The following is a 22,849-nucleotide window of genomic DNA, read 5'->3' as shown; positions in this document are numbered from 1 at the left end:
ACCTGCTCACAAGTCTCCCTCAGGTGTCTCTCATTGGACAAAAGAAGTGAGAGGACAAGAAAGCCTAAGAAATTTAGTATGGAAAAGAAGAGTGGAGAATAGATCCGAGAGCAGACAGCCCTGTATTAATGTTAATGTTTGTGCCTAGAAACTCTTTCTGAAGAATAAATGTTCATCCCAGAAGTATAGAGGCTATTGAATTCTTTATGTCTTACATACCTATGACCAGTTAGAGGTGATATGATATAGTAGGTAAGAGTAAAAGCTCTGGTGCCAGAACTGCTTGGATTCAATTACTGGCTTTGTTACTTACTGGAGAAAGTTATTTAATGTCTTGTATCTTGAAAGTTTCTTTATCATAAAATAGGGATAATAATAGTTCCTCCTTCATAAGATTTGATGAATTCATCAGTGGAGAAAAAGTATCTACCACAGGACCTGGCAACCAGTAAACATTCAGGACAGGATAACAAAAATTTGGAAAAGGGGTTTCCACAATCTCCTTGTCCCAGATATCTCCCTTAAAGCCCTGTGATCTCCTAGAAGCCCATTTGGTACTTAGCCTGGCACCAAATCTCTAGTGGACAAGTGCCCAATGCTGTCCTCTCTTCAGCCATGAGCAGCTTAAGGAGCAAGACAGTCTTAGTTAAGTCCCCTGTCTACCACATTCTTTTTATTTGAGTCCACAGTGATACAAGAAGCCCAGAGGCAGGCTTCTTGAGGGCAGAGGCAGGCTTCTGGGGGCCAGAGGCACCAGCTTAAGCTGGTCCTTACCTGTGTGCAGAACTGAGTGAAAAGCTGAATTCAATACTGATGGGTAACCTGCGACAGTACCCAGTTTCTTTGTGTCTCAGGTTCCCCAACCATAACAATGAACACACTAATTTTCATATACCTAATAGTGTTAAGCAATCAATTATCCATAAATCAGAGTTGGCAAGATCTTAAAGATTATCTCCTCCAACATTATTATTTTACAAACGAAAAAATATACCCCCTAGGAATGAAAGGGATTTCCAAAGTCATAAAATTTGTGGCTGAGCTAGACTGAAAACTCAGCTCTTGATTCTCAACAGTGAGTGGAATGCAATAGTAAAAAAAAAAAAAGGACAAAAATTAGAAGTATACAACTACAATAACGCTAGTATTGAAAGCCTAAGCCTGACATCTGTACTATAACCCATGTTGTTTTGAAAAAATGCTATTATTTATTACAAAGATCACTACCTATTCTTATTCATTCTCTTATAAATTTAAAAATAAACAAGTAAATAAGGTAAATAAATAAATGTGTTAATACAGATGGTGATAAATAATAAGTGCTATGAAAGAAAGTGAAAAGATAGTGGGGGAGGGGAGAGATAATTTAGGTAAAGAATGATTCTCCAAGGAGATGACATTTAGTTGAGGCCTACAGGCTTAAAATAAGCCAGCCAAATAAAGAGGTAGGGAGAAATTTTTCTAGGCACAGAAAACAAAGTCCAAAGTCCAAAGGTTTGAATGGGCTTAGTGTCTCAGGAGTTAGAAGCACAATGAGTCTGAAACCTGGAGAGAAAGGGAGAGAGTTCTAGGAAACAAACTTGGCAGAAACCCGGTCACATAAAGCCTTGAAAGTCATACCAGAAAATTTGTATTTTAATCTAAGGACAACAGAAAGAGAAGGGAGGGAATTGATTGGGTTTAAGGGAGAAAATAAATTGATTTGATTTACATTTATAAAAACTGTCCTGGGTGGTAAACAGATTAAAGGAGAGACAAGAAGTTGAAACTGTTGCTGTTGCTGTCATCCAGGAGAGAGAGGAAGTAAATAGACTGTAAGATCAATGAAGACAGCAAACAGAGGTAAACATCCTAGATGTATTTTTGATGTAGAAACATCACAACTTGGCAATGGATTGGATGTGGTGTGTGAAGGAAAAGAAAGAGGAATTATAGATGACTCCAGGTTTTTGGCTTAAGCAACTAGGTAGATGGTGTCACCATTTGCTGATGCAGGAAGAGTGGAATAAGTGCAGGTTTGAGGAGGGAAAGAAATCAAAGCTTCCATTTTGAATGTATTAAAAACTGTGAACTGTCAATTAGTCATATTAGAGGAGATGTAAGAAAGACAATTGAATACACAATCCTGGAACTCAGGAGAGAAGATCTGCTTAGAAATATACATTTTAGAGTCATCATCATATAGATGTATTTATTTATGTATTCATGTATTTATTTATTCATTCATTTTATTTAAGTTCAACTAGAGTACATCATATAGATGGTATTTAAAGTCAAACAACAGGGGAGTGCCTGAGTGGCTCAGTCAGTTGAGTGTCTGCCTCTGGCTCAAATCTCAATCCCAGGATGAGCATCTGCCTGGGTCCAGAGATCAAGCCCCACATTATCAGGCTCTCTGCTCAGCGGGGAGCCTGCTTCTCCCTCTCCTGCTCCCCCTGCCTGTGCTTTCTCTATCAAATAAATTTTAAAAATTTATATATTTAAAATATATATATATACATAAATATAAAATATACAATATAAAATGTGTATATATATACACACACATATATAAAATATACATTATATATACATATACATATATGTATATATATAATCTTTAAATTTTTTAAAAAATAAATAAAGTCACACAACAGGATGTGATCATCCAGGGAGAGAGTATAAATAGAAAAGGTCCCTGAACCAAGACTTGAGGCTCTCCAATGATTGACTAGAGTTGAATAGAAAAAGAAGAATAAAAGAATAAAAATGAATACTGAGAAGTAGTGGTCAGTAAGGTAGGAAATCAGAAGAAATTACATTCAGGTGAAAAAAAGTTTTAAGGAATGACATTGAGAAGTTGAATGGATGATGACAGATATGTCCAATGTATGGCAACATGGTTGCCATTGATGGCTTTAACAAGAGTAGCTTCATGGGCACTAGGGTAACAGAAGTCATTCGGGAGTACTTGAAGAGTGAGTGAGAAGTAAAGTGGAGATAAGTACAGAAAACACTTTGGGAAGTTTTGCTCTGAAGGGAATAAGAGAAATAGGGTAATATTTGAATGGGTATATGAGGTCAAGGAAACATTTTTTTTTCTTGTAACATGAGGTTAGGAGCATGCCTATATGATTATGGGAATGAAGAGAGGCTAACAATATAAAACCTTGCTACTTGAAGCATGGTCTACAGATCAACAGCATCATCATCACCTGGGTACTTGTTATAAATGCAGAACCTCAGGCTCCACCTCAGACCTACTGAATTTGCATTTTAACTAGATCCCCAGGTGATCTGCATGTAAATCAAAGTCTAAAAAGCACTGGTGTAGCAGAGGGGATGCTTGCAGGAGCAAAGTCCTTGAGAAGTTTGGGAGGATGGGGTTCAGAGAAAAGAGAGCAGTGGTTCTCAACCTTGGCTGCAAACTGAAATCACCAGGGGAGTTTAAAAACAAAACAAAACAAAACAAAACATTGCTGTCTAAATCCCACCTTCAGGGATTATGACTTCATCAGAATTAGGTATACAGCCTGGGCATCTGGATTTTTATAAATTCCTTAGATGATCCTAAATGTGCAACTAGGGTTGAGAACCCCTGTGTAAGAGAGAATGGAAAAGCAAACATATTAGTGACATACTGTAGTGTGTCCAGGGGAAGAAACTGGACAGAGAAGAAAGGAGGACAGGAGGAGGTATGATGAGTACTGGGTAGGGTTAATGGAACAGTAGGATCAGTAACTGAAGATCTTGATGATGTGGAAGAATTGTTGGTTGGAATAGACGTCCCAGAGTAAGTGAGATGTAAAAGTAGGGCAGTGATCAGAGAAGAGATGCCTGAAATCAAGATTCTGGAAGAAACCTAGATCTAAGGTATTACTATAAGAGTCTGCCAGCTTTAGTGAAGTGAGTAAAGAGGTTGTTGAAAGTGAGTCCATGGCTGAATAGGCCATCTAATAGGGATTGCTGAGGTTAGAGAGACAAGAGAAAGATGAAGACAGTGATAATCCAAGAGTTAAAGTCCTCAGTGAGGAGGAATGTCCAGAAAGACAATCTATCAGCCAAGAATTATGTGTAAAGTACCTACTACATGCCAAGTCCTGTTCTAGGTAGTAGGAGTACAGTAGTAAACAAGACAAACTAGGTCTCTAATTTCAAGGAACTTATTTCTAATGAATGGATTTAGACAATGAACCCAAAAAAAACAGTAAATAATATTGGGTATTGAATAGCTACAGAAATAATATATTAGGTGACATAATTGAGGGTAACTGAGGAAGAAAGACACTGTCTTACCTAAATGGCCAAGGAAGGCCTCTCTTAGGAGGTGACATCTGAGTTGATGCCAGAATGATGAGAAGAAATTATTGATGCAAAGATCTGGGGGGAAAGCTTTACAAACATGAACAAATGACAAAAGCAAAAGTTCAGAGATGAAAATAAGACTGATATGTGCACACATCAGAAGAAGATCAGCATGGCAGAATATAGTATAGTATAAGACAGTGGTGGGAGATGATGTCAGATAAGGAGGCAGGGCCAGAATGTCAAGAGATGGAAGCAAAAAGAAGGTGGCAGAGGCAGATGGCATGTGCTTCCAAGAAGCTGGGAGTTGTGAAGGCAGGAGATGAAGAAATGAGAAACATGATAGATGTCATCCCAAATAAGCTAACGTAGGCAAGAATTCAAAATAAGATGTTAGTATAATAGTAAAAGTATGTATAGATTAAATATAATCTATTTTAGACTTTGAAAAATAAAATTTAGCTGGATAAATTTCTAAGGTTGTCTCTCCTCTAGTTACTACTCAAAGTTTGGGCCTCAGATCAACAGTATCAGCATCACCTGGGATCTTTTAGAAGTGCAGAATCCAAGGCCCACCTCAGACCTACTGACTAGAATCAGTATTTTCACAAAATTCTGAGTGATACACGTGCACATTAAAGTTTGGCTCTAGACCAAACTCCTATCTCTATGTTGGAGTCATTGAGATAATTTTTTGCCTAAATAAGAATAGGAAACATCTTCATCTGTATTTAGAACATTAATAGTCAGAGATGTTGAGGACAGTAAGAGTTCCTAATTTGGGAAAGAAAATTTGCTGGGCATGTGGGCTCCTATTTTCTCTGTGGGAGTATCTGCTAAAAGTCATTCACCTGGAAATGCAGTTCCTCATTCCTAGGATTTCCAAGCAGCTATCTGCCCTTGTAGACCTAGGCCAGAGAAAAGACTCATTAGACCCTATAGCCATCTGAAGCAAGCTCCAAGCAGCTCAGGGAAGTGCAGGGAGGAAGTAGCTATACTTGTCTTTCTTCAGGCCTCAACAGGTAGAGTGTGGAAACAGGGTGAGAAGCTGCTTAATGGGCTGCTACAGAAAGAACCATCTTGGAATGCCAGGAGCCTTGGCCCACAGCCTCCCCACAGGGCCACTTCAGCTTGACCATAGGGACCAGACAGATGAAAACTATATTCCTTTCACTGTGGTTAGGGATGCAGTAGTTATTCTCCTTCTCTAAGCTTTCCATGGGTTCTGTACTCTCAAGTTATTATAAATGACTTCAAGTTTACCACCCCTTTTCCTAGCACTCACCTCTTTCCTCTTTAGCTCCCTTTTCTTTGTCCGCCATGTCATGCCTTTGGCCTCCAACAACTTTCTGTCTATCTAAGGAATTTGCTTTCTAGCCCACTACTCATTTTCAATACAAAGGCAGGAACTGAAATAACTTCATAAGGAATTTCAATTAGATGAGCAGTTTTAACCCCTATCTAGGTTGAAGTGCTGCTTAAACCACTTGGGCAGATTCAGGACCTACAGAGCTCACAAACAATATGTATCTGTTTGAAGATTTCAGCTAAGCCAAACCCACATGTTGATGTCCAATCTTATGAAGTGATGAGCTTCCCATCATTGAAGTTATCCAAGCGAAGTCTGGGAGAGTACTTGCCAGCTATGCTATAGAATGAATCTTCCATCAATGGAGGGCTGTGCTAGAGCACCATGCAAAGAAATCAGTGAACCAAGATGAGAACAGCACTGGACTGGAAGTCTGGTGACTGCTAAATTGCTGAACGAGACACTCAATCTTTTCATCTGTCAAATGGTATTGTTAGAGTTTCTCAATGCTTTCTGACCTGTGCTTTTATAGAACATAAAGAGTGCCCTTCTAGCCCTGTGGGACATGGGGGAGGATGAGTGGGAGGATCTCTGGGCCCCACTTCAACCAAAGTGGTTCTTTTTCCATCTGTTTAATACATTAGGCTTCTAGGTAAGATTGTGATTAAACAAAGAGTCCCTCCTGCTAAAAACAAACAAACAAGTCTAGACTACTTCAGAGGCTATAAGCAGAAAGTCTGGCCACAGCTCACCACAGTGCTTTAAGTTTGTTGGATGTTAAACTATACTATACTATACTATAAATTATACATATAATTTTAGTCAGGATATTTTATAAAATAATCTAGAATTCTAGCTTCTTTTAAGACATCAGAAGACATAATACCTGGGCAGCAGCCTCCTTTAAAGCCAGAGTCCCTGCCTACAGGACCCTGCCTAGCCTCTGCAAATGTCTGAGGGGTGATCTCTGCACTCCAGGGCTCTTCAGCTTATTTACCTCTCCACAGCTCCAGGCAAACCCAGAATGTGTTGCTCTAGGAATGGCAGTGCCTGTAAAGGGATATAATCTATGCATAACAGGGCTTTTCAAAGTTAAATTTTCACAGATAGTTCTTGTTAAAATGAAAATTCTGATTTAGTAACTGTAGGGTATGTCCTGAAGTTCTGCATTTCTAAAAAACAAAACAAAACAACTCCCACAAGATATGCTGCTGGTCCACGGATGAAAATTTCAGAATTAAGAAGATTGTAGAAAGAGCAAGAAGTGGAGAAGCAAGAGCTGTGACTTCTATCCCCAGCTCTCACTGACCTTCATTCACAGCATTGGGTGAACTGCTAAACCTCTGTTCAACAGGCCCAGTAAACCATTCTCCAGGGAAGTGGTAAAAAGATAGAAAGAGATTTCCCCAGCCAAAGTAGTGCTTATTTAGGACAAACGTTAAAAAGAAAGTTAGCAAGATATCTGTTTAATGGGAGATGAGGCTCATTTTAGGGGATCTGCCTTCCGCTACCTGGGATGGCTTGAGATACCTTTCAGGTTCCAAGTGCTGACTTCTGAACTTGTTTTTTTTTTTTTTTTAAGATTTTATTTATTTATCAGAGAGAGGGGCGGGGAGAGAGCGAGCACAGGCAGACAGAATGGCAGGCAGAGGCAGAGGGAGAAGCAGGCTCCCCGCTGAGCAAGGAGCCCGATGCGGGACTCGATCCCAGGACGCCGGGATCATGACTTGAGCCGAAGGCAGCTGCTTAACCAACTGAGCCACCCAGGCGTCCCTCTTCTGAACTTGTTTTGTTGGTGAATATCCTAAGGAGGGTTAGGGAGAGAAAGGTGAAAAGAAGGGAGACAAAGAAGGAGAAAAAGATGAGGAGGAAGTTGAAGAGGAAGATGAGAAGAAAAGAAAGAGGTGAGTACAGAGGTGGAAGAGACAGTGATGGACGAAAAGGAATATGAAATTGAGATGAAGAGGGAAGACGGGGAGGAGGAAGAGGAGGTAGGGGGAAAAGGTGAGCTTAAGGGATCAAGTATCAAGTCTGAGGCTTTTCCTAAAGGTTCCTTCCTTGTTAGACACTTCCATCTTCATTTGCCCCTCTTCACAGTAGGATATCCTCATAGCAGGATCCTGAGGTCCCTTTCTAGATCTAAAACTCTATGATCTTCTGAAATGCTATGGCAACAGGATAAGCTGGCTCCCCCCAGCCTGGCCTCCTGGCTTGCCTATGATGAACTGTCTCCTCTTCCTTACTTGTAGGTAAGGAGACACACACCCATACCCACACTTCCTTTTCCTGCTATAGATGAATTCATAGAGTTCATTAGGTTGCTATGGAAGCCCTGAGGGGAGGGACAAACCAGGAAGGAGGAGAGAAGACATCACCTCTACATATAAACATAAATTAGTTGCAAAGTCCTGTTGCTTCTACCCCAATGCCATTTCTTCTGTATGCCCCCTCCTTCACATACCCATAACCACTATTCCAGGTCAGACCCTCATTTATGTTTCTCCTAGACCATTATATTAGCCTCCTAGGTGACTACCTACCTCTGTTTTTGCTGCCTTCCAATCCATTCTCACACTGCTGCCAGTTAGAAACACTTTTAATGACTCCTTATTGCCTATAAGACGAAATTCAAACTCCTTAGCAAAATTTCACAGTTCTCCACAACCTGGCCTGAAATCCCCTTCTAAATGCTCTTCAGTCTTTCTATACATCCACATTTTCCAGCTTATATGCTTTTCTTTTTTTAAAAACATCTAAGAATTTCATTTCTCCTGTTTCTGTTTGTGCAAATCCTAGCCACCCTTCCAGGTTTGGCTCAAAAGCCATCTCTTTTTTTTTAAATTTTTTTTCCTTTTCTTTAGCCATCTCTTTTCTAAAGCTTTAACTCAAGTTAAAATCCATGTCCCTTTTCCTGTGTGCTCATAACATTTCATGGGCACCCTTTCTATGTCACCTGATACAACTTACCTTATGTAGTTAGCTATTTATAAGCTTGTCTCCCCCACATAATTTTGCTTCCTCATAGCCTCTAGCCTCTAGCCTCTAGTGTTGAGGGGTTCAGAAAATGCTTGTTGAAGGATTTTATGTTCAAAGAAGTGAGCATAAATGGCTAAGCAGATTCTGAGAGGAACAGAGTAAGCAAATTTCACCTGGCATTCTGAGGCATGCTAAAAGTGCCTCCATCTTTCCCCCACCATGTCTCTCTTGAGTTCTCACATTCCATGATTAGAATGACCCTCTTTGAGGTTGGAGACATTTTGGAGGTCTCTAAGAAATACAGATAGCCTTAAAAGAGGAAACCCACCCTAAAGCAGTGATTTTCAAAAGGTGGTTTGCAAGCCTTTAACAAATCATGAAGTAGACCCATTTGGGTGGTAAAAATCAATTAGGCATGTCCTGACCGTGTTTTTTTTTTTTTTTTTTTTTTTTTTTTTGTGTGTGTGTGTGTGTGTGTGTGTGTTTTAACTGAAGAGAAAATACCAGCCTACAAAGCAAATAGTATTATTCCATGAAAAGTCTGTTTAAATTTTGTATGTTAGTTGTGATGTAGAATATATATTTTTTTAATGTGGATCTCACAGAACAGTTTGAAATATGCTATACTAACATAACATAATTTTAAAAAAAGGAATATGTTATACTAAATCAACGTCAGATAGCAGCAAGATAAATACTTGAGTTAGTTACTTTACTTCTCTGAATATGTTTCTTCATGTGGAAAACAGGAATAATAATAATACCTATATCAAATAGTTACTGTGAGGAGTAAACAAATGATTAGTCTTTCGCTCAGTGCCTTGGCACAGGTTAGCTCTGGTGATGGTGATTAACTGGGGGTTGGGGTAGGGATAATGTTAAAGGGATTACAGTAAGAACCTCTAAGAATAGTGAAAGACCTTGCCAGACTTATTTCAGGCCACATGGACTAATACCAATACACAATAGATACAGATATGATGTAAACTATGTACAGTAGTGTCACTCACACACACACACACAAACACACACACACACAAGCTCACACACACTCACACACACACACACACACACACTCATGCACCTAATGTCTCCACACAACCTTTATTCTCTACGAGCAGCTAGGTGTGCCTTTTGCTTCACAACTATGAGGAATTTGATCCTGTCATAGAGCAAGATTTGGGGGTCTAATATCCAGGATGGCCAGGAGGAAAATGGGGCCCAGTTTGGGGGGTTAGGAGGAGTGAAAATATGCAGTCTCCAAAACTCAGGGCCCAGTTTGAAAAAGTCTCATTAAACACTGGCAGCCAGGCAAATGAAATACAAATAGGAATAAGACGACTTGCTTATTTTCTATCACTCTTTCTCTCCTTTTGGGGTGTGATTCCTCTGTGACCTTGCCCCAGGATCCTTTCAGGATAGTTAGGCCTACTTTACATTCTTGGAGAGAGGGAAAGCAATATAAGGAGACATTGCAGTAGAGCAGTTATTTTCATTTATTTATTTAAATATATTTACTGGGTAGCTTCTGTGTGCTAGGCAATTCCTGTTCCTGGCATTGGGGATTTTTTGGTGAATGAAACAGTCAAAATCCTTGTTTCATGGAGCTGATATTATAGCAGGGAGAGACCAATAAAGAAACAAACAAATGAATAACACTTATGGTATGTCAGATGATTATAGCTGTTGTTGAGGGGGGAAAATGCCACAAGAGGATGGGAGTAGCAAGTGTTCAATTTTTACAAGGATAATGAGGGAAATTTTCACTAAGAAAGAAACGCAGTACAGATATCTGAGGCCAGAGTGTTATAGGTGAAAGAATTAGCAAGCAAGGCCTTAAGGCTGGAATATGTCCAGTGGCTTTGAAGAAGAGGGGAGAACAGTGTGACTGGAATGGAGTGAGCACTGTGTTGAGAAATAAGGTCATGGAGGTGACTGAGGCCTGATCATGTAGGGTCTTACAGTTTATTGGGAGGATTAGGCTTTTAGTCTGAGGGAGTTGGGAGGCATGTGAAGGGTTTTAAATAGAGGACTGACATGTGACATGATTTAACTTGACTCTGGCTTCTGTGTAAAGAATTGACGGCAGGAGGTAAAGGGAGGAGACTGAAAGAACAGTAAGGAGAATAATGTACTTCCAGTGACAGATGATGGTGGTTTAGATTAGGGTGGTAGCAGGTGGAGTTGTGATAAAGTGATTGATGCTACATGAATGTCAAAGGTAGAATAGGATTTCTGGAGGGAATGCATGTGGGGTGTGAGAAAAAATGAATCATCAAGGATTTTGGTCTGAGCATATAGTAGGAAGCCTCTGGAAGTTACTGTTAATGGAGGCAGAGAAGAGTGTAGGAGAAGCAGATCTGGGGTTTTATAAGAGCTAAGGTTGAGACGTATTAAGTTCAAAATGCTCATTAGATATCCAAGTGGAGTTGTAAAGTAGGCAATAAGATATATGTGTCAAGGGGGGCCATGCTGGAGACATAAATTTGGGAGGCACTAACCTATAAATGTTATATAAATCCATGAGCCTAGATGAAGTCACTAAAAAAAAAAAAAAAAAAAAAAAAGAGAGTATAAATGGAGAAGAGGCCCAAGAACTGTACCCTGGGAACTTCTAACGTATAGAGGATGGGGAAATGAGGAGAAAATAGCATAGGAGTCTGAGAAGGAGTAATCAGTGAGGTAGGAATGAAACCAGAATGTGGTATTCTAAAAACCAAGGAAGACAGCATTTCAAGGATGAGGGAGTGGTCAACTTTGTCAAGTGCTTCTGAGAAAGGTTATTTTAGAGATCAGACAGAGATCCAGTCCCATGCCAAGCTGATACAGTGGTGGAATGTGTTCTCAGGGAAGAGTAAATGTTTGTTCCTTAACAGCTCCCTGAGTGGCATAGAGATAGTGTGGCATCAACATTCTAGTTTGAAAGTCACATGGACCTGTGCTGGATTGGCCAGGAATCTTGTATAGTTGATGTGCCATCTGAGGCATATGATTCAGAAAGAACAGCTGGAGTAGTGGACTGGCCTACCAGTCACAGATGTAGAGGGAGTAGTTATGCATAGGGTATAATCAGAAACAGACTAGAGCGGCCTCACTCCCCTATCATGACTCTTCCATAATAAGACCAGTTCTAGGCTTTCTTATTTATTCAACAAATACTACATGTGAGACACTGTTCTAAGTACTTACAAAATAATACTTCATCAAATCACTAAAACAACCCTGTGAGATGAATTCTGTAATTATCTCATTTTTACAGGTGAAGAAACTGAGACAGAGAGAGGCCGAATGATTTGTTCAATTGCACAGTTAATTAGAGGTCAAGCCAGGATTTTAACCATGCTGTCTGCAGTGTGCAAGTTCTTAACTTTCTACACCAAACATTAGTAGGTGTGGGTTAAATCCTGTCCATGCTATTTTTATACAATTCTTAAGTGTTGTTAAAAAAGAAGGAAGGAAGGAAGGAAGGAAGGAAGGAAGGAAGGAAAGAAAGAAAGAAAGAAAGAAAGAAAGAAAGAAAGAAAAAAAAAGAAAGAAAAAAAGAAAGAAAGAAAGAAAGAAAGAAAGAAAGAAAGAAAGAAAGAAAGAAAGAAAGAAAAATATGCAACAGGGACATAATCTGGTCTGCAAAGTCTAAAATATTTACTATCTGGCATTTTAAAGAAAAAGTATATCAGCACTGTTCCACACTATAAAATGGAAAATATAACACCTCTAATTTGATTGTGTGTAGATCTAATGATATATTTTGTACCTGCAAGAACTCAAAAATAGAAGTTTCCTATGATTAATGTTATACTTATTCTGTCATCAGCCCTCTGTTTCCTATACTCTCCTCTAAAGGAATTCCTCTTAAATTTGACTCATTCCAAGCCCCCAGATCCTCCCCACAACCTTTGCTTAAAAGTTACCAGAAATAATTGAACTAGACAATGATACTAAACATTATTATGTGAATATCACCCTTGGACACAACACATTAAAAAATGTTAAGTGCGGGCGTCTGGGTGGCTCAGTGGGTTAAGCCGCTGCCTTCGGCTCAGGTCATGATCTCAGGGTCCTGGGATGGAGTCCCGCATCGGGCTCTCTGCTCAGCAGGAAGCCTGCTTCCCTTCCTCTCTCTCTGCCTGCCTCTCTGCCTACTTGTGATCTCTCTTTGTCAAATAAATAAATAAAATCTTAAAAAAAACTCATTTAAAAAAATAAAGAAATAAAAAAATAAAAAATGTTAAGTGCAATAGGACTTCCAGTTGCCTTTAGATTTCTAAGTGAATTGGATGAAGCAAATAGGTTTTATCTAAGGAAGTCTTGACAACAAAGATTGATAAGAGACCAGGTATTTCTCCAAGATGACAATTCCAGGGATGGTAAATCAAAATATGCAGCAATGTCTGCAATAGCCAAACCGTGGAAAGAGCTGAGACGCCCTTTAACAGATGAATGGATAAAGAAGATGTGATGCATATATACAATAGAATATTACTCAGCCATCAGAAAGGGTGAATACCCAACTTTTGCATCAACATGGATGGGACTGGAGAAGATTATGATGAGTGAAGTAAGTCAACAAGAGAAAGTCAATTATCATATGATTTCACTTACTTATGGAACATAAGGAATAATATGGAGGACATTAGGAGAAGGAAGGGAAAAGTGAAGGGGGGAGATTGGATGGGGAGATGAACCGTGAGAGCCTATGGACCCTGGGAAACAAACTGAGGATCTTAGAGGGAAGGAGGGTGGGACAATGGGTGAGCCTGGTGGTGGGTATTAAAGAGGGCATGCATTGCATGAAGCATTGGGTATTATACATAAACAGTTAATCTTGGAACACTACAGCAAAAACTAATGATGTGGAGAAAGGGACAAGATGATGGAGAAGTAGGAGACCCTGTTTCAGTGGGTCCCCTAAAGTGAGCTAATTATCTGACAGAACACTCTGAACACCCATTAAACCAGCCTGAGATGTAGGATTATACACTACTCAATCTCTACAGGGGCAGAAAATGCCAGTGAAGAGGTAAAGCGTACTGGAAACAATCAGACCGATATCCGAGGAGAAACAGAAGGCGGTGGGGAGCCACCAGAAGCAACCCATTGGAAAGTAATACCCCAATACAAAAGTGCCCTGTGATTCGGGACCAGCATTGACTTAGAGTCTAGTTAAAAGCACTAAAAAAGAGCCAAAGATCTTAAACGGCAGCTGGTGGAATCTGGTGGTCACAGACACAGGCTGAAGCCCAGAGACCCAGGTCAGCCACTGCTGGTGACCACCCATGCCAGAGACCAGTGTGGCAGGGGAGCATACAATTCCTGGTTCCAGAGGCCCCAAGGTTACATGGCTTGAGGGAGTTTGGTGGGTGCTCTCTAGGGCCACAGCCTTTTTGTACTCTGTGCTCACTGCGTGACCTGGGTCTGAACCGTGCTCCCCACCTGCTCATGAGAGTGGTCCACGTGGGCACTAGCCGGTGGTCTGTAGGACTTGCTGAGAGACTGAACTCTCCCAGCCCAGACTTGGAGGAACTACCCCAGACAGCAGTCCCAGCAAAGGCAGGTACCAGAAGCAGGCTCCCTGGACAAATAGTGCTTGCAGGTTTGGCACAGGGGTGCAGGGACAGGTGGGTCCTTTGGGCAATCCCTGAGATGGTGGCTGGGGATTTGCACTGCCTGTGGGAAGTTGAAGAGCTCAGCAAAGTTTGCAGAGGGGGAGTCTTTCTGTTCTGGGCGACCCAGAGGGGATCAGACTGAGGCTTCTCTTTGAGGCAGAGGTCTGGGTGGAGTTTGCTTTCCACTAAACCTCCAAAAAGCTGCAAAAAGCTGCAAAAGAATAAAAACCTCCAGAGAACAAAAGCCTGAAAAACCGGTTTCCATAGAGCCCAGCCCTTTGACAGGGGGCAAGATGACTCAACCCAAGCAAGATGGACTGAAAAGCAACACTGCAGGCCCCTCCCCCTGAAAGCCAGCCCAAAGAATGAGAGGACAACCACCATAGGCTCCCCATAAAACTGTAAAACCTCAATATCAGGAGAAAACAATATATTAAGCTCCCAGTATTGTCCTAAAACCTGTATATTACATAGATACAACTTTTATTTTTAATTCATTCACACTATTCTTCTTTTTAATTTTTTAACCACTTGCCATTACAACTAGAGATTTAATACAACATATAACATAAAAACCTTTTAACTTGAACTTTTTCATACATATACCTGTATTGTTCTTTTTCTTTTCTTTTTAATATACACATAGATATAAGCTTCAAGGTAATCCTCTTTCCCTAATTAATACTACTCCTATATATAAACCAATTTTAATCTCCCTTTATCTCTGGAAAGCTGAGTCCTTTAACAAAGATACCAAGATATAACCACAAAGAACCAAAATAAACATTCTCAAACTCATCAAGCATTTATAACTACGCTTCCATCTTTTTCTTCTATCAGTGTTTCAGTGTTTTTGTTTTTGTTCTGGTATTATACAACTCTTATACTTGGTGTTTATTTTGACTGAGTTCTTTTGTTCCCTTGTCATTTAGTCAGTCTTTTCCTTTGTCTGGTTTTGTTTGTATACCTTATAAATCTTACCTTTGGGGTCCATTCTGACAGGGTCTTCTCTTTTGTTTTTTCTGCCTCTCGCTTTCTCTCTCTCTTTTTCTTTTTTCTTTCTTTTTGGTGGGGACTTCTGATTACTCAGAAGCATTCAGAATGCACCTTACCTGGATTATGGTTGATATATTCAGCTACAAATCCCCTCAACCACCTCTCATCAAAATGATTAGGAGGAGGAACATCCAACAGAGGAAAAATTCAGAGACTGTGCCCTCTCCATCAGAGCTATAGGATATGGACATAAACAGTATGTTGGAAAGAGAATTCAGGCTAACAATTATTCAGGCAATGGCTAAGTTGGAGAAAACCATTAATGACAACATGGAATCAATTAGGGCAGAAGTGAAAGCCACCAGGGAAGAAGTTAAAAATGCTATATCAATGAGATCCAAACTAATCCAAATTCTCTAACAGTGAGGGTAACCAAGGCATAAAATATAATTAGTGATCTGGAGGACAAACTGATAGAGAAAAAGAACAGAAGCAGACTTGGAACAAGCAGCTCAGAAGCCATGAAAACAGAATTGGGGAAATAAATGATGCTATGAAACAGAAACATTCAACGTCAGAATTATACAGATCCTTGTGAGGGAGGAGAAAAAAGGAGACTAGAAGATGTAGTTGAACCAATTCTCCATGAAAATTTTTCCAATCTGGGGAATGGAACCAGCATTCATGTCCTAGAGGCAGAAAGAACACCTGCCAAGGTCAAGAAATCTAGAAAGACCTTGAGACACTTAATTGGGAGACTGGTGAATCATAATTTTAGAAAAGAGCTCCTGAGGGCAGCTAGAGGGAAGTGATTCCTTAGGTACAGAGAAAGACCCATCAGAATAATGTCAGACCTGTCCACAGAAACCTGGTAAGCCAGAAAGAGCTGGCAAGACATATTCAGGGCCCTAAATGAGAAGAACATACAACCAAGGATACTTTATCCAGCAAGGTTGACATTGAAAATGGATGAAGAGATAAAGAGTTTCAAAAGACCAGCAAGGTTTAAAAGAGTAGGTGACCACCAAGCTTGCACCTCAAGAAATATTAATGGGGGTTCTATAAAAGGAGAAAGAACCCAAGAGTGTCATAGAACAAAAATTTACAAAGACAATCTATAGAAACAAAGACTTCATAGGAAACATGATGTCAATAAAAACATATCTTTCAATATTCACTCTCAACATGAATGGCCTAAACACTCTCATAAAATGGCACAGGGTTGCAGACTGGATAAAACGACAGGACCCACCCAGATATTGTCTGCAAGAGACCCACTTTGAACATAAGGATACATCCAGACTGAAAGTGAAGGGATGGAGAAGCATCCTTCATGCCAATCGGCCTCAAAACAAAGCTGGGATAGCAATTCTCATATCAGAAAAATTAGATTTTAAACTAAAGACTGTAGTCAGAGATTTAAAAAAAAAAGACACTACATCATTCTTAAAGGGTCTATCCACCAAGAAAATCTAAAAATTATAAATATTTATGACTCCAATATGGGAGAAGCCAACTACATAAGAAAACTGTTAATCAAGATAAAGAGTCATATTGGTATGAAATCATTAATAGTAGGGGATCTTAACATACCTCTCTCAGTAATTGATTATTGAAGCAGAAAATCAATAAAGAAAAAAGGGCATTGAATGACACATCGAACAAGATGGACCTCATAGATACACACATAACATTCCATCCTAAAGCAACACAATACTCATTTCTCTTGAGCACACATGGAACTTTCTCCAGAATAGACTACATACTGGGTCACAGAACATGGCTCAACTGATCCAAAAATTGAGATTATTTCCAGTATAGTCTCAGAACACAATGCTTTGAAACTGGAACTTAACTACAAGAAAAAGTTTGAAATGAATTCAAACATTTGAAAACCAAAGACCACCCTGCTTAGAATGTTTGGATAAACCAGATAATCAAAGAATAACTTAAACAATTCATGCGAACCAATGAGAATGAAGACACTTCAGCCCCAAAACTATGGGATACAGGAAAGACGGTCCTAAGGGGGGAAGACATAGCTATCCAAACCTCCCTCAAAAAAATTGAAAAATCCAGAATACACCAGCTGTCTTTATACCTTAAAGACAGAGAATCAACAACAAATTAAGCCAACCTCACACACAAGAAGGGAAATAATCAAGATTAGAACAAAGATCAATGAGATAGAAACTAGAGATATAGTAGAACACATCAACAAAACTAAACGCTGGTTTTTTGAAATAATCAATAAGAGTTATAAACCATTGGCCAAACTAATCCAAAAGAAAAGAGAGAGAACCCAGACTAACAAAATTATGAATGAAAAGGAGAGCTCACGTCTAACACCAAGGAAATAGAAACAACCATCAGAAATTATTATCAACAGTTATATGCCAATAAGTTAAGCAACCTAGATGAAATGGATGCACTCCTGGAAAGCTATAGACTTCCAAAACTGAATCAGGAAGAAACTGACAACCTGAATAGACCGATATCTAATAACGAAATTGAAGCAGTGATCTAAAAACTTCCCAAAAAAACAAGAGCCCAGGACCTTGCAGATTCCCTGGAGAATTCTACCAAACATTTAAAGAAGAAATAATACCTATTCTCCTGAAGCTGTTTCAACAAAAAGAAACAGAAGGAAAACTTCCAGACCCTTTTTATGAAGCCAGCATTACCCTGACCCCCAAATCAGGCAAAGATCCCACCAATAATGAGAATTTCAAATCAATATCCATGATGATTATGGATGATAAGATTCTCAACAAGATTTGCTAATAGGATCCAACAGTGTGTTAAAAGGATCAACCACCATGACCAGTTGGGATTCATCGCTGGGTTTCAAGGATGGTTCAGTATTAGCAAATCAATCAATGTGATAGAACAAATCAACAAGAGAAGAGAGAAGAACCACATGGTCCTCTCAATTGGTGCAGAAAAAGCATTTAAAAAGGTACAGCATCCGTTCCTGATTAAAACTCCTCAAAGTATAGGGATAGAGGGAACATTCCTCAACTTCACAAAATCTATTTATGAAAAATCTACAGCAAGTATCATCCTCAATGGGGAAAAGCTGATAGCCTTCCCTTTGAGATCAGGAACACCACAAGGATGTCCACTCTCATCACTGTTCTTTAATATAGTAGTAAAGTCCTAGCAACAGCAATTGGACAACAAAAAGAAACAAAAGGTACTCAAATTGGTAAAGAAGTCAAACTCTCTCTCTTTGCAGATTATATGATACTTTATGTGGGAAACCCAAAAGACTCCACCCCAAACTACTAGAACTTACACAGCAATTCAGTAATGTGGTGGGTTACAAAATCAATCCACAGAAATCAGTTGCTTTCTTATACACTAACAATGAAATAACAGAAAGGGAAATTAGGGAATCAATTCCATTTACTATAGCAGCAAGAACCATAAGATACCTGAGAATAAATGTAACCAAAGGGGTAAAGGATCTGTACCAGAAGAACTACAGAACAGTCATTAAAGAAATTGAAGAAGACACAAAAAGATGGAGGAAGAGCATTCCATGATCATGGATTGGATGAATAAGCATTGTTAAAATGTCTATACTGCCTAAAGCCATCTATACTTTCAATGTCATCTCAATCAAAATTCCACTGACATTTTTCAAAGAGCTGGAATATAGAATCCTAAAATTTGTATGGAACTAGAAGAGACCCTGAATTCCTAAGGGAATGTTGAAAAAGAAAAACAAAACTGGGGGCATAATGTTGCCGGATTTTAAGCTTTACTACAAAGCTGTGATCACCAAGACAGCATGGTACTGTCACAAAAATAGACACATAGACCAGTGGATCAGAGTAGAGAGCCCGGATATGGACCCACAGCTTTATGGTCAACTAATCTTTGACAAAGCAGGAAAAAAAATACAGTGGAAAAAAGACAGTCTCTTCAATAAATAGTGCTGGGAAAATTGGAAAGCTATGTGTAGAAGAATGAAACTCGACCATTCTCTTACACCATACACAAAGATAAACTCGAAATGGATAAAAGACCTCAACCTGAGGCAGGAGGAATCTATCAAAAACCTAGAGGAGGGGGGAGACAAAATGGCGGGGAAGTAGGAGGAGGCGCCCTTTCAACCTGTACCCTAAAGTGAGCTGATTACCTTCCAAAGAACTCTGATCACCCACGAAATCAGCCTGAGATCAGAATTATACACGTCTAGATCTCTACTGGAGCAGAAGACGCCAGTGGGCAGGTAAAGCGGAGTGGGAAAGTCGGACTGATATTGGAAGATAAACAAAAGGGGGAGGGAGCCACCAGAGGCGACCCATTGGAAAGTAATATCCCAATACAAGAGTGCCCTGTGTCTGGGGACCAGCATTAACTCGGGATTCTGGTAAAAAGCACTCAAAAAGAGCAAAGGATCACCGGGGGAAAATTGCGGGAATCTGGGTGTTAGGGTCAGGAGCTTAAGTCCCCAGACCCAGGACAGCCACCCCTGGTGCAGAGCCAAAGAGAGTGAGGCAGAGAAACCAGGTCTCAGTCCCTGAACCACCAGCGCGCCTGAGAGCCATTGGCGCCCAGCTCCCGTAAAGGGCTGGGAGCCTCGCCAGCCAACAGAAGCACAGCCCTTTTGCAGTCCCCACACGAGTGCCCTGCCATGCCATCAGAGTCCGAGTCGTGCCCCGCGCCCTCCCCTGAGAGAGGTGCACACAAATGCCAGCCAGGTACGCTGGGACCTGAAAGACCAGGCACTCCCAGCCCATGCCAGCGGGAAAATCTCAGTGTGCAATCTCTGCTTGGAACTTCTCTGGCAGTCTGGAGCTGCACAGACAGCCTTCGTTGCCATGGTTTTGGGTACAAGCAAAAAATCCTGAGTCCCCAGGGACCGCGACTGGGAACCTGCTCTGCCAGCAGCCAAGGGGGGATTTATTTGGGCTCTGCAGCCAGACAGAGGCTTCTCTCTGAGAGGGAGGTCAGGGTGCAGTTTTCTTTCCTCTAAACCTACAAAACCCATCAAAAGCGCTCAAGGCCAGAGAGAAAAACAAAAGTTAACAAATATAAAAACCTCCAGAGAACAAAAGCCTGAAAAAACCAGTTTCCTCAGAGCCCATCCCCTTGAGGGGGGTGGGAGGACTTAACTCAGAGAACATCATTGACTGAAAACCCACTTGGGAGGCCCCTACCCCAGAAAACCACCCAGGAAAGGAAAAAAAAAAAAAAAAGACAAGATCACAACCACCACTACTTCATAGGACAATTTTTATTATTAATTTGTTTCCACTATTCTGGCTCATTTTCTTATATAGATAATATTTAACCTATTTACCTTCAAGTTCGATGTCCAGTACATCAAATTCCATAATAACCTTCTAATCTGAACTTTTTGATACATACACCTGTGTTTTCCTTTTGCATTTCTATTTTTTAATTTTTTTTAAATTTTAGTTTAGTTTAATCTAGTTTATTCCATTTGTTAATATTTATTTTCTAATATTCATATAGAGTTAAACTTTAAGGTAATCCCCTTTCACCAATCAATGCCACCCCTATAGGTAAACCAATTCCTAACCCCCCTTTATCGTAGGAAAGTTGAGTCCTTTAACAAAGATATCAAGATACACCCAGGAAGAATCAAAACAAACTTCCACACCCACACTAAGAATTGACAACCACTCTCCCATCTTTTTCTTCCACCAGTATTTCTGTGTTTTTGTGTTTGTCCTGAGAGTATATAAATCTTACACTCGGGGTTCTTTTTGACGAGGTTCTTCCTTTATTTGCATATATATATATATATATATGCAAATATATATATATATTTTTTTCTCTTGTCATATACTTTTATCAGTCTTTTTGTTTGTCTGTTTTTGTTTGTATACTTCATAAATCTTACCTTGGGGCCCATTTGGGCTGAACCTTCTCTTTTATCTCACCTTTTGTTCCTGTCTCTCTCCCTCTCTCTTCTCTCTTTTTTCTTTTCCTTTTCTTTTTCCTCTCATTTGGGTGGGGAACCCTGATTGCTCAGAAGAGTTTCAGGGTGCACCTTGACTGCACCATGGTTGATACATCCAGCTACACCCATTCAGCCATCTCTCACCAAAATAACTAGGAGAAGGAATGCCCAACAGGAGAAAAATACAGAGGATGGACCTTCTGCAACAGAGCTAATGGCTATCAACATAGACAATATGTCGGAAAGAGAATCCAGGCTAACAATTATCCAAGCAATAGCTAAGTTGCAGAAAGCCATGGGTGGCCAAATGGAATTGATTAGGACTGAACTGAAAACGACCAGAGATCATGTTTTCAATATTAGGGAAGAGCTGAAAGCTACCAGGGATGAGCTTCACAATGCTCTCAATTAGTTCCAATCTAATCTAAATTCTCTCAAAGCTAGAGTAACTGAGACAGAAGATAGAGGACAAACAGATAGAGAGAAAGGATCAGGAGGAAGCTGGAACAAACAGCATAGAAGCGACGAAAACAGAATCAGGGAAATAAAAGATGCCATGAAATGTTCCAATGTCAGAATTCTTGGAATCCCTGAAGGGGAGGAGAAAGAAAGAAGTCTAGAAGATATAGTGGAACAATTTCTTCATGAAAGTTTTCCAAATCTCATGAATGGAACCAGCGTTCATGTACTAGGGGCCGAATGGTTTCCCCCGAAGATTACAGATTCCTGAAAATCCTCAAGACACCTAATAGTAAGAATGAAGAATTATAATTGTAGGCAGAACCTCTTGAAAGCAGCTAGGACAAAGCGGATCCTTACATACAGAGGAAAGCCCATCAGAATAACATCAGACCTGTCCACAGAGACCTGGCAAGCCAGAAAGGGCTGGCAAGATATATTCAAGGCACTGAATGAGAAGAACATGCAGCCAAGAATACTTTATCCAGCAAGACTGACATTCAAGATGTATGGAGAGATAAAGAATTTCCAAGACCGGCAAGGCTTAAAAGACTATGCAACCACCAAGCTGATACTGCAGGAAATATTAAGGGGGGTTCTATAAAAGAGGATAAAGCCCAAGAATAGCATTGAACAGAAATATAGAGACAATCTACAGAAAGAAAGACTTCAAAGGTAAAACGATGTCAATAGAAATGTATCTATCAATAATCACCCTCAATGTGAATGGCCTAAATGCGCCCATAAAAGGGCACAGAGTTGCAGATAGGATAAAACGACAGGACCCATCCATATGTTGTCTGCAAGAGACCCATTTTGAACCTAAAGATACACCCAGACTGAAAGTGAAGGGATGGAGAAGCATCTTTCAAGCCAATGGGCCTCAAAAGAAGGCCGGGGTAGTAACTCTCATATCAGATCAATTAGATTTTAAACTAAATTCAGAGATCCAGAAGGACACTACATCATTCTTAAAGGGATTATCCACCAAGATGACCTAACAACTGTAATTATCTATGCCCCCAATATGGGAGCAGCCAATTACATAAGAAAACTGTTAATAAAGATAAAGAGTCATATTGATATGAATACACTAATCGTTGGAGATCTTAACATGCCTCTCTCAGAAATAGAGAGATCATCAAAGCAGAAAATCAATAAAGAAACAAGAGCATTGAATGACACATTGGACAAGATGGACCTCAGATATATACAGAACATTCTACCCTAAAACAATAGAATACTCATTCTTCTCAAGTGCACACGGAACCTTCTCCA

The sequence above is a fragment of the Mustela putorius genome, unplaced genomic scaffold, assembly GCF_011764305.1.
Source record: "Mustela putorius furo isolate JIRA1106 unplaced genomic scaffold, ASM1176430v1.1 tig00001472_pilon_pilon_pilon, whole genome shotgun sequence".
Lineage (NCBI taxonomy): Eukaryota > Metazoa > Chordata > Mammalia > Carnivora > Mustelidae > Mustela > Mustela putorius.
The sequence above is the reverse complement of the archived record's forward strand: the minus strand, read 5'-3'. Positions refer to the sequence as shown.